The sequence below is a fragment of the Salvelinus sp. IW2-2015 genome, linkage group LG14 (genome assembly GCF_002910315.2).
Source record: "Salvelinus sp. IW2-2015 linkage group LG14, ASM291031v2, whole genome shotgun sequence".
NCBI classification, from domain to species: Eukaryota; Metazoa; Chordata; class Actinopteri; order Salmoniformes; family Salmonidae; genus Salvelinus; species Salvelinus sp. IW2-2015.
The window spans coordinates 37,700,125-37,713,753 of NC_036854.1; positions in this window are offsets into that span (position 1 = coordinate 37,700,125).

Sequence of the window (13,629 nt, forward strand, 5' to 3'; positions counted from 1 at the left end):
AGAAGGAAGAAGAGAGAGAGAGAGAGGATAAAGAAAAAGGGTCAGTACCGCACAAGCCAAGGACAGGCCAGGGACAGAACAGAAACAGGTGGACGGAGCAAATTATTGCTGTTACACTGCCTCTTTGACTGACACCTAGCTAAACGGGGAGTTCCTTACACTAAACAGTATCCCACGATACACCAGGGGATACATCACATTCTAGGCAACAGCATGTAAGCCATCTCACTATCATTCCCAATGATCATTTTTTGCTTACTTTAGTCCCAACATCTGCAACTCAACTTTGGATGCAAATCAAGCTTCCTTGCAGGTGAAGTAACGACGTCGGCAAAACTTCGCCGTCGAATTGGACGACGCTGCATGAGGTGTAGTCTGGGCTCGTGGTGCCGCGACAGGGGCAGGAGCAATCCACACTGTCCAATACCCAGAGCTGAGGAGGCTCAGGAGCTGTCTTGGCTCCTTCTGCCGCCCAGTCCCCCAACAGTCCCTGATCCGGTACTCCGCCGTGGATGCCCGTGACTAAGGCCCCATGCCCGTTGCCAAGGGACAACCTGGGAAAGAAGTGGGAGTTGGATGGCTGCTGAGATTGCCCAGCAATCGTTTTTGTTCCCTCCGCTGGTACCACCTCCACCACCATACCCCACTACTGCTGCCCTCCACCACTGCTCTGCACTCAACACTCCAACGTCAGCCAAGTATTGCCACTCCTGTCAGGCCTGCGCTAGCACTTCGTAGACCCCCTTGCCTTGCAGCCTGTCAGTCCTGGCCTGGCTCTCTGCTGCTGGTATATGTTCAGATCCCCACACTGCTCCAGAACTGGCATGGGATGAATCCTCGTGCAGGAGAGAGATAGTGTGTTTAGAGACATGCCACCTCTGGCTAAAAGAAAGGAAGGATCATATCATGAATAGACATCCAATGTCTAACTCATAGCAAAACAAATGTGCCCTAAAAAACAGAAAGATGGGACATGTCTTTCAGTAGAGATGTGTCAATGTTTCATTCGTAAACTGACAGAGTCCACTTGAAAGTAACACTAAAAGGGGCAACATTGAATTACTAGAATCTACAACTGGAAACAAAAAAATATGACAACGCAAATGTGAAAGGTTGGTCCATGTTTCATGACGAAATAGAAAAATCACAGGAAATCGTTCCCTATAGCACAAAAAGCTATCTCTCTAAATGTTGTTGCACCAAAATTGTTTACACCCTTTTGAGGTGAGCTTTGTCTACTTTTGGCCAAGAATAATCATCCCACGCGTGACAGGTGATGGTATAATCCAACAGAAGCTGATTCAAAAAGCATGGACTTCATTTACAACACGGTGCACCTTGTGCTGGAGACAAATAAAAGGACACGACTAAAAATGTGCATGTTTGATCACCACAACCAATGCACCAACTGTCTCAAGTTTTAGGTATGCCTGCCAACTTGCCGTCAGTGCTGATGCAGGAATTACACAGGAGCTTTGCCAGATACAATTCAATGTTCATTTCTTCCTACCATGGAAGCCGCTTCCGACGATAATTTTAGAGAAAGTTTGGCAGTCACCTCAAACGGCTCCTCTCACAAACCGCAGACCACGAATGACTACAGATATATGGAGCATCGTGTAGGAGAAAGCGAGCGGTTTGCCTGACTGCAACCGTTTTCGAACAGCAGTCCCAAATGGTGGAGTGAGGGTTTAATCGGTATGGGCAGCCATAACGCTACACAACAACACAATTGCTTTAATCACGAGTTAATTTAATCATCACGAGATACCACGTGACGAGATCGGGCCATTGTCATGCCATTCAATCCGCCACCAACACCTCATGTTTACAGCATGATAATGCACAGCCCATTGTCGGCAAGGAACTGTACCGATTCCTGGAAGCTGAACTCATGTCGAGTTCTTCCATGCGCCTTGCATACTCACCAGACATTGTCACCATTTGAAGCCATGTTTGGGTGCTGCGGATTGACGGTAGTATTGACAGCGTATTTTCAGTTTCCGCCAATAATCCCCAGCAACTTTTGAGCACAGCATTGAAAGAGTAGATGGAAAAATTCCACAGGCCACAATAACAGCCTGATCCAACATCTTTGATGGACGAAGGAGATGGTACACGCCGCAGATGGCATGGGTCAACACCAGATACTGCCTGGTTGATCTGTATCCAATGCCCCTACCTTTTGTTTTAACTATCGTTACCAACATGATGACCTTACATGCTTATTCCCAGTCATGGTGAAATTCCTGATAGGATTAGGGCGCTAACTGTATTTATTTCAGTTGGAACTTTTTTCCTCAGAGAACTGTACGTCAGGACCATAATATCTTAAATTTTCCATGTTGCGGTTCGTAATTTATTATTCAGTATATTTTGAGAGAATGTGCTCGGGGTACAGGCAACCAGGCTTGTCCAGAGGCCTTGTCTGTCTCCACTCGAGTCTCACTGGGGATCGGAGGGCAACATATGAGTGCTAAGATGGCCCTCTATCATTAGGTTGAAGAAAAGAATGGAAAACAAATGCGAAGCAAGGGCTACTAGCAGCCTCCCTATCATCATTCTGCAAGCATCACTCCTCACTTAGCCATGTGAGTGGCCTTATGGGGGCCCCTTAAACCAAACCATTAACTACAGAGAGGCCAGAGAGAACACACAGCGACCCACCAAACATGCACATAACCAACCTGGACATGACCACATTGATTTAAATCAGAACATTTCTATTCGGAGTTTCATAAATCAAGTTTTCAATGATAGCCTACCAGTATAACTCATTTGTTTAAAGAATCTGTAAATTACTGAATCTACTCTCTGGGAGTTAAAGACCTAACCAACCGGCGGAGGTAGGGGCACAGCTGGAGTAGGATTCCCATTTAGGACCATTTACTGAGTCAATCTCCATATCCCCACTGTGACCACCCACATGTTGGAAATCGAAAGACCCCGTGCTTACCCTACTGGATTAACCTAAATCCGACCTAGACTTTGTTTAGATTTAGTTTAGGCCTAAACAAATTGGGACCATATTAGTAGCTTTGAATATCCCAAATCAGTATGTTATTATCAAGAAAGAAAACAGCATATATTATCACTATAACTAAGTTAAAAGTGATTTGTTCATATTAACACATGCAAACTAGACAATCTAATAAAGTTAGAATATTATCATTAAATATCCGGATAACATTTAAGTTTTGGAAAACGTGATATCACCACTTTTTCTTTTCAAACACCTGTAAATACCTGTTAAAATGGACAACAATTAGGATTAATACAGTTTATTTTATAAATAAATAACAGCTAAATTGATACATTATATTAAGGGAGTATTGTATGTGATTGTATGTGTTTAATTGCAGTATTATGAAAACACGTTTGTATGTATCTATACACACTTTTCTCATATTATTAAGTGGACAACATTTTTACACCCACTTTCTCGTTACATACCCCCTGGATCTTTCATCCAATTATCTGGCCTAACTAAGAAATTCAGAAGTTTTCTGCACTTGTAGCCAAAAGCAATATCGTGGAAGCTATTCTTAAATATAGTGGACCAACTACCAATTACTTCACACGAAGAAGTTAGCTAAACTAATTTAAATTTAAAATGTAAACTTTACGTTACAAAAGTTTCTTTGAAAAGTAGTTCATAGCGCCTACATCCAGGTCTGATGCTGAAAAAGAAAGGACATTTAGCCTACTACAACCATATTTTCTCTTCTTTTTGCAAAAAAAGTACGTAGTCGTGTCCAGCAGTTAGCTACACTGTTACCTGGCACACACAAAAACTATTAACGTAACTACTGAAAACACTACCAAGATATTAGAATTTAGTTAAACTACACGAAGCTACAGCAAAATGTAACGTTAGTTAAATTACTAGTTGCACTGTAGTTCACTACTCCCCAGCACTGCCAAAAGTCATTCCCATTGCTGAGATTACACGCATTTTATTCTGTTTGTTCTTCTGTATTTTGCTCAATATCTTAACCAAAATAACAACGTTTTCTCCGTATAGAAGTACTAATTCCTCTTCACCTCTCTAGGTGCCTATATAGGATGCAATGGTTCACTCAATCAAAAAATGATAGCCGCCACATAGAACAGTCCTTTCATCAAATGCAGCACCCACTCACTGCTGTACAGTCCTGAAACTTGCACCTTCAAAAATCCCGCTATCGTAGATTACAGAATCCAGTTATAGGTTATGTTCTTTCTTTCCTTAAACATCTGGAGATGAATGACCATCTACAACAGTTTCCGAAATTGGAATTTTGGGATCGCCGCCCGCTCAGCTCACTCTAGGCACGAATTTCCTCCTCCGTCTCTCCGTGCACGTAGGTAGGCTAACTTCTGTGACATTGTTTGTTCTAGGCGTCTTGTAACGAAGTGTTTTGGTCCCTGCCGTACAAACAGGTGTCCACAAGATTTTGATGCGTCTGTACTCAACCTGTAATCTTTCGGTCTATGTTCAATATTGGTATCGTCTCACTCAAACTGAACAATAGGCTTGGAGGGAGATAGATCTTGTTTAATCTTCCCCCAATAAAAACGAAACATGGGCCTAGTACACTGTATAGGCTGTATGGTTATGTGCGTTATTCAGTTAAATGCTCAGGCTCAGAGCACAAATGGTTGTATTATTTGGCTACATTTAATGTCCATCCCTATCAGCTAAAATAACAGAATATGGAGAAGAAACTAGGCTACAATATAGTATACAGTTTGGTCTTGCCTTGTCAGTATTTCACCTACCTCAGTGGCTGGGAATGCCACCTTGTGAAGCAGAAGAAAATATTAAAGATTGGTAGAGTTTTTTTGGACCCAATCAATTCCATAGCCTTTAATCCACCGCAGGTAGTAGTGTGCTGACGCACTGCACTCATACAGTCAGAATAACAAGATTCATACCACTATTTCGAATTGTTGATCCACTATCTCCATCATCCCCTGATGATGTGGTGCCAAACTCAAAGACTCAAATGTTTGCTGTTCGTTTATAGTTGTCAGCGTTTGAAACATGATATCCTACTATTAGACATCTTCCACATTTAAAGAATATACCAAGATCACACACGGGGAGGGTAATATGTTAATACGTTTATTACAGTTTAAAAGTTAGCTCTACTGATCATATCGCTGACTGGATAATAATTTTTATTTACCTTTATTTTATTCAGGGAGTCAGACTGAGACCAATGTCTCTTACAGACGAGCCCTCGAATTACATAAATGACAGAAAATACACAAATCAAATATAAATACACAGATGCAAGCAGAAAGAAAAAACATGGTCATAACATAAACCCATTCATCAGTAATAAGGTCCTCAGTCAGCTTGCTGAATTGCCCTACAGACACCAGAATATTTTGAAGATTGTTGCACAATAAGGTGCAAGAAAACTAAAAGCTGATTTACCTAAATCAGTAGAGACCAAAGAAATGTACCGAGTTAGCCATCCCTGAGACACGGTGTGGTAACTCGTATGTCTACAGTTTAGTAATGAGTTAGGTACAGTTGAACTTTTTTAAAATGGCTTTATAAATGAAAACATAGCAATGTATCAACCTACATGACATTAAAGAAGGGCCAACCAACTGTCTGGTAGAGAATGCAGTGATGAGTACTAAATTGTCTCCCGTAATAAAGCGCTATGATAAACTGCCATCCTAACGGCTTTAATGAAGTGGCACTGTGTTCTTATTTGGATGATGTCGCCATAGTCTAGACCCATAGGAATGGTTACTGAATCATTTGCTTTCTACTACGCAGGACCTATTTCTATAGAAGAAGCTTGTTCTTTGGAACATCCTCATGTCGTGTAACTATCCATGGGACTTAGGATAGGCTACACAATTAGGCCGAGCTGGATATTCTGATTTGTTCTAAGTCAGCCCAAGGTTCATATTGAACTATCCCTCTACCCACAGACCTATGCTCTCACTCGTCAGCTATGACACACCTGCTTACCTTGTTTCCCTCCACTACCAAAGGATGATCTATTAATTATCAAGTGACCCGCTCTACAATGGAATACATGTCCTCAAAGATGGAAGGCAGACGAGAGGGCAACACCAGGTTGGATCATTTTAGCCAATAAAAGGGTAGATACGCAAGTGAACAACCATGGTGGAAAAAGTACCCAATTGTCATACTTGAGTAAAAGTAAAAGTCACCCAGTAAAATACTACTCGAGTAAAAGTAAAAAAAATATTTGGTTTTAAATATACTTAGTATCAAAAGTAAATGTAATTTGTTAAAATATGACTTAAGATTAAAAATTAAAAGAAAAGTATCATTAATTTCAAATTCCTTAATAAGCAAACTAAACGGCATCCATTTTCTTGTTTTTTATTTAGCTACACTCAGAACTAATTTTACAAAAGAAGCATGGGTGTTTAGTAAGTGTCATCAGATCAGAGGCAGTGTCTCATACTAAAATCCCTTATTTTCTTGGACAGATTTTGGACGAAGTAAACCCTCTCGCTTCGCCTCTTGTGGGATCGACAGTATAGCCACTACCCATGCATGCTAATCGAGTGCTCACGAAGGAGAATGGCGGAAGCAGATACTGAGTTGAATCTGATGGCGCTAGGCAAAGATGAGAGGTGAGAATGAAAGGTGATGAGAATGACTGGATGAGCCTACAGTCGCTAAACGACAGATAAAGGAGCTAAAATCACAGTTAAAATGCAGTCAAGTAAGCCTACGCTCATGGCGAAACTACTTCACAGTTAAAGTAGTAGGAGTGCAGGTTCGAGGATATGAAGATGCACATGGTGAAGAAAATGGTGGGTACTGTGGAATCTGGGGTGACCAGAGTGTAATTTCTTCTTGCAGAACAAAAGGCACCAATCAAGGGCGTTATTTCTGGGTCTCTGTGGAGTCGGCGGTTGAGAAGATGAAAATTCTGGTGAGTTGGGCTCGACGATGACGGTATGTTCAATGGAAAGAAGATAGCTAGAACATGTTACTGTTTTTTGAGTCTCTCCCTACACATGTCAAGATGGGATTGATGACGTTGAATGTTGCAATTATGGTGGGAAGCATGGACATGGAGTTCCCTGAATGCCTGTAAGGGTGAAAGAGGCAGAATAGCTAGAATCAAGACTGTTCAGTGTGTCTGCTCCTTATGCCAAGACAGCGAGAAAAGTTAAAGAATTTCTAGTGCTTCTGTTGCGATTGGAGACACCACATTCCAGTGCTGTGGTGCCATTCACTAGGTGCAGGACCCAGGTACCCTTGTCTTGAAGAAAAGGGGGCATTTTGGGAATTTATTGCTATGGTGAGAAACTGCACTGCAGGAGTGATAAGAACTCAAGAAAGATCAATATCATTGTATCTGCAGCTGAACGCTTCTTGAGAATGAAGGATGTAATGGTGAGAGCTGCATGTGACTGACTGCAGCAGCATCCTCTCAGCCCTGGACCTGAGTAGAGCTCTGAGTGGATTTTATTTAATTTTTAATATTTTTTAAAATTATATTATTGAATATTTCGAAACATACAATATACTTGTAGTGGAAGCTGCTCAATAACGACATCATACCAGTCATCCAACAGATTCCCATTCAGAGCGACACACAGAAGCATCCAGGGTCATGCCCTGCTCAAGGGCATGTTTACCGATCTACCACCAGGCCAAAAAAACGTGAACCCGAACCCTCCAAGCTCCCCCCACAGTTCCCCAATAGCTGTCCCTCAACCATTCGAGACCCTAACACAGCCCCCCCCCCCCCCCACCACCGGAAGGAAAAAAATAAAAAATACAATTCATTCCATTCCCCACCCCAAAGAACCCCCATGCACCAGCAACCAGAGAATGAAACTAAAAGAAAAAGGAAAGACAGAAGAAAACAGCAAACAACAATGCAAAAAATAAAACAATACATAAATAAATAATAAATTTAAACAAAGGACATCAAGGGACAACTAAAACATACAGCAATGCCAACTGTATATGTTTGTGTACATGTCTAGCACTAGATTACAGTATGGGTGTGTCTGATGGTGTGGTGTTTTATTTGAATGAGAGTGTGTAGCATATGTATGTAGTACAAAGCACCTGCACGGCAGTCGCCTCAGGCAACCGGCATTAGTTGTAAAAAAACTGCCACTTAGTGTCATTCAGGAATGGTACTTTTATGAAGTAGAGTTTATTGGCTGCGGATATTTTGAGAGTGTTACGATATTAAGTAGACAAGCATGCACGGAGTCAGTCGAGGCAACAGACCAGGATCGTAGGTCTGGGTCGTAAAGAAGACTATTAAGAGCACCTGAGTGCGGAAGATGTACTATATGTTTATCTGACGATGCTTATTGTGGTACTTTCACGACGCATACATGTCAGACAGAGATCGGGACTCCACTGTGATCGTGCAAATAAGTCCGCACATACCAACCCTCAGGTCCCTCAAGCCCATCCCATCTATCTCTGCTGCCCACCTTCGGGTTTCTACGCAACACATATCTTTCAACTATGCTGTGATGTTTAACATACAATTTCAATCTATCTAAATTGAATAGAATCCACAGATTGCGAGTTGAAGATAAATACTTTAACTAAGAGTATTAGTATATTAGGAATTGACTGACCGGTCTCTCCAGATCTCCTAACAATTACTATTTCTAGGTCAATTTAGATCATGCTATGCATTTTCAGCATTCCTGAACCTGAGACCAGAAACAGGCTACCTGAGGGCAATACCAAAATAAATGGTCTATTGATTCTGTATCCTCACAACAAAAATCTGCAGAGCTTCGATGATTTTATGCCCAAAATATTCAACATCTTGTTGTGGCAAGAATTCTACTAATATTTTAGCTGAAAAAGCACGAAGTCTTTGAATCTTCGTTGTTTATAATATCAACTCTCATGTACCCTGTTACCATGGAAGTGTCGCAGTGACAGGTGCGTCAAGGTAAACTTATGGTTTTATTAATGTATTGCCACCAGGGCCCGCCAGTGTAACTCCTAAACTGCTTGGAGACTATACTACTGCATGATTGCACCGGGTTTACTAACACATTAGTTCTCGAAGCTATGTTGACAACGACATTAGCTAATATGGTGACAACAATGTAGGCTGTGTGTAGTGGTTAGCSGCTATGATATGAAGGTTTGGCTTGAAAAGWTTTTTTCGCCTAGGATCCTGCTGTTTGTATGTAGCTGCTATGAAAGTGACCTGTGTTTGCATGTGATCAGGGGTAAATTCATTCCGCCAATTCTGTTGAGAAACGTTTCTTAAACAGAAGCAAACGTAACGAAACGGTGATAAACATACCTGAATTTGTCCAATCGAATCTCTGACTTGCAACTGTTGGACTAATGATTACAMCCTAGATCAGCCAGGTGCAGGCAAGAGTGTGTAAAGCAGTATTGAATGTGTCAATGTCTGTCACCTTTATTTCTCAAATTACTTTGTAAACGTTCATTCATAGGCTAGGTTGTWGCAACCTCATGATGGGCATAGGGRAAAATGTAGTAGCCTAAACCTATCCATGTTACATTGAACTGGGTGAATGGAATTTGAATGACAGTCATCCAATATACTGTAATAGAAATAAGGCCATGCTCATAAAAAAAATAATTGTCCTCCCTCATCTTAACCGCCACTGACATATACCTGTCATTAAAAATATGAACGCATGTAGACYGCTGATTGGCCAGCTCATTMTCCTCAGGACGATGACATCATCCTCTATGAGGAAATAGCAAGCATTTTTTTAAAGGTTCRAGGTACAAATTTGAAAAGGTTTTTTTCTCAAATGTATGCACTGACCTCAAATACGAGTATAGGATGAGTCAACAACATTATTTRGGTATGAGTTAACAGAATATGAACTTTTAAAAGTGAGATTTTCACTGTACAATTACTATATAACAGCAAACGTTTCTAACTGCCCAATGGCAAAATGTGTAGAAGTGCAGGAAATTAGCTTTAAAACAGTAGAATGTTTTACAGCAGAATGAATAGGAAATATAGTCAAGACGTTAACAAGGTTATAAATAATGATTTTGAATTGAAATAATATGTGTCCTTCAAACTTTGCTTTCGTCAAAGAATGCTCCATTTGCAGCAATTACAGCCTTGCAGACCTTTGGCGTTCTAGTTGTCAATTTGTTGAGGTAATCTGAAGAGATTTCACCCCATGCTTCCTGAAGAACCTCCCACAAGTTGGGTTGGCTTGATGGGCACTTCTTACGTACCATACGGTCAAGCTGCTCCCACAACAGCTCAATAGGGTTGAGATCCGGTGAATGTACTGGCCACTCCATTATAGACAGAATACCAGCTGACTACTTCTTCCCTAAATTGTTCTTGCATAGTTTGAAGCTGTACTTTGGGTCATTGTCCTGTTGTAGGAGGAAATTGGCTCCAATTCAGCGCCGTCCACAGGGTACGGCATGGCGTTGCGAAATGGAGGGATAGCCTTTCCTTCTTCAAGATCCATTTTACCCTCTACAAATCTCCCACTTTACCACCACCAAAGCACCACCAGACCATCACATGGCCTCCACCATGCTTGACAGATGGCATCAAGCACTCTTCCAGCATCTTTTMATTTTTTCTGCGTCTCACAAATGTTCTTTGTGATCCGAACACAAACTTAGATTTGTCTGTCCATAACACTTTTTTCCAATCTTCCTCTGTCCAGTGTCTGTGTTCTTTTTCCAGTCTTAATMTTTTMTTTTTATTGGCCAGTCTGAGATATGGCTTTTTCTAAGCAAATCTGMCTAGAAGGCCAGCATCCCGGACTCGCCTCTTCACTGTTGACATTGAGACTGGTCTTTTGCGGGTACTATTTAATGAAGCTGCCAGTTGAGGACTTGTGAGGCGTCTGTTTCTCAAATTAGACACTCTAATGTACTTGTCCTCTTGCTCAGTTGTCCACCGGGGCCTCCCACTCCTCTTTCTATTCTGGTTAGAGACAGTTTGCGCTGTTCTGTGAAGGGAGTAGAACACAGCGTTGTACGAGATCTTCAGTTTCTTGGCAATTTCTCACATGGAATAGCCTTCATTTCTCAGAACAAGAATAGACCGACGAGTTTCAGAAGAAAGGTCTTTGTTTCTGGCAATTTTGAGCCTCTAATCGAACCCACAAATGCTGATGCTCCAGATACTCAACTAGTCTAATTGCTTCTTTAATCAGGACAACAGTTTTCAGCTGTGCTAACATAATTGCAAAAGGGTTTTCTAATGATCAATTAGCCTTTTAAAATGATAAACTTGGATTAGCTAACACAACGTGCCATTGGAACACAGGAGTGATGGTTGCTGATAATGGGCCTCTGTACGCCTATGTAAATATTGCATAACAAATCAGCCGTTTCCAGCTTCAATAGTCATTTACAAAATTAGTAATGTCTACACTGTATTTCTGATCAATTTTATGTTATTTTAACGGACAAAAAAATTGCTTTTCTTTCAAAAACAAGGACATTTCTAAGTGACCCCAAACTTTTGAACGGTAGTGTATATTATATATTTTTTATGCGCTTGCGCAAATATTCGTTATTACATCATGACATCATCTAGCGACTTCTATTGACAAACGGAGTAACCTAATGTAGCAGGCGTGAAAGAAACACCTGAAACTAGACCCTCTACATCAGTGGTAACCAACCGGACGATCGGCATTCCTAGTCGATCACCAAAAATGTCTGTAAAAAACCCAACAATAAAGCCTTGCGTTCCTATTTTTTGTATTTGTTTCACGTTGTTGGTGGTAGGTGCACTTGATTCAGCAGCCCCTAGTGCTGTTGGTGGTAAGTGCACTTGATTCAGCAGCCCTAGTGCTGTTGGTGGTAGGTGCACTTGATTCAGATCCCTAGTGCTGATGGTGGTAGGTGCACTTGATTCAGCAGCCCTAGTGCTGTTGGTGGTAGGTTGCACTTGATTCAGCAGCCCTAGTGCCAGGAAGGCAAAGTGTTCCCATTTTGAACCATTGAACGTGGGTTTGAAGGTAGAATCAAGTGCACTTTTAGGCCTACCGCTGGCCAATCAGATAGCTCAGATCACCGTGTCTGCACGTTTTCCTCGAGCCATAGACTGTAAAAAGAAGCCTCACCTCAAACACACAGCAAAGTTGATACTGYGAGATTTAAAAACTTTCATACAATGACTAGAGAGAGACTCAACGAATACAGCAAAGAGCTGCTATTTTGATGAGTAAGTTCATGTTGAAATTGTTATTCATTACTGTCAACACTTTGTTCAACACTTTGTTCAACACTTTATTAAGCCATAAAATGTGCGTTCTCCCTACTTCCACTCATGCTACRACCAGCACTGCAGCTGCAGTGAATATGTAAATATGCAAAGTGTTGCGTTGTTATTGTCAGTGGCTTGTGTCTTTTTTAATATCGAGGAATATTTMACTTTCTCTGGTCATAGGAGTAACAACATGAATTGGTGCATGAGGCAGAAATAATGCAGTCCAACTTGAGTTTCACCATCAGCTGGAAGACTGTGTCAAAGACAGTACAGTATGAAGATGGGCAGAAATGGCAAGTGCTGGTTAAGTGTTTATGTAAAAAGAATGTTTTGGGGGGGGGTTAAGTGAGGAAGAGGATTATTTAAGAGGCTGTTTGAAGAGGTAGGGTTTCAGATGTTTTTAGAAGATGGGCAGGGACTCTGMTGTCCTAACATCAGGGGGAAGCTGGTTCCACCATTGGGGTGCCAGGACAGAGAAGAGCTTGGACTGGGCTGAGCAGGAGCTGCCCTCCCAAGATACCTGAGGTTGCAGAACAGAGTGCTTCTCTAACCCCAAACCCCKGCCTGGTCTTCTTGGTCTGCTTCGCAAGTCTTCCCGGAAGTCCTGCGATGTTGTGCCTCTGAGTTCAGAAACTCTGTGACTGTAAATAATTTGTATTACTTGTGAGGAACAGCTGAGTGAGTGGGATATTTTTTTATTTAAAAAAATGACTGGACTGATGGCCTTTTTTATCAGATTGATGGAGGGAGCACCATGCCTCACCCGACTCACCGTCCCTCCACTCTCCCTCCCTCCGCTGAGAAAAGGGGACACTATTACCAGTGTGATCAGATAACTACATTTTTTAAGTATAATTTTGAAAGGGTCTGAAAAGAACAACATGTATTGGGCCTATAGCCACCTGCACAAACCTCATTGCTGCAGAACTGTTTTTAAGTGGTTAATGTTGCGTAGGATTACGTTTTTTAAGTCATATTTAAAAAAAAATCTGAGCTGTAGATCTCGGCTTGCATTTTGACTCAGAAACGGTTGGTGACCACAGCCCTACATACTGGTCTTGACAAGAAGAAAAAAAATCTGTCAGGGGAGGTTCTCTTCTGCACTGTTCAACCAATCCAGTAAATGTGGAGGAGGAGTTAAGATGGAGTTTTACCACAGAGTTTCTAAACCCAGAGGCGCAACATCGAGAGACTTCCGTCAACGCTTGTGAAACAGACCAAACAGACTAGGCGGGGGGTTTGGAATTTGAGAAGTCAATGAGAGAAGTGAAAATGCCMTCCTTAGTTGTTCATTTTCTCGAAATCTGAAGGCATAACCTAGATTCTAGCATATGTCTTAAAGCTGCAATATGTAACTTTTTGGGTGAACTGACAAAATTCACATAGAAATGTGAGTTATAGATCT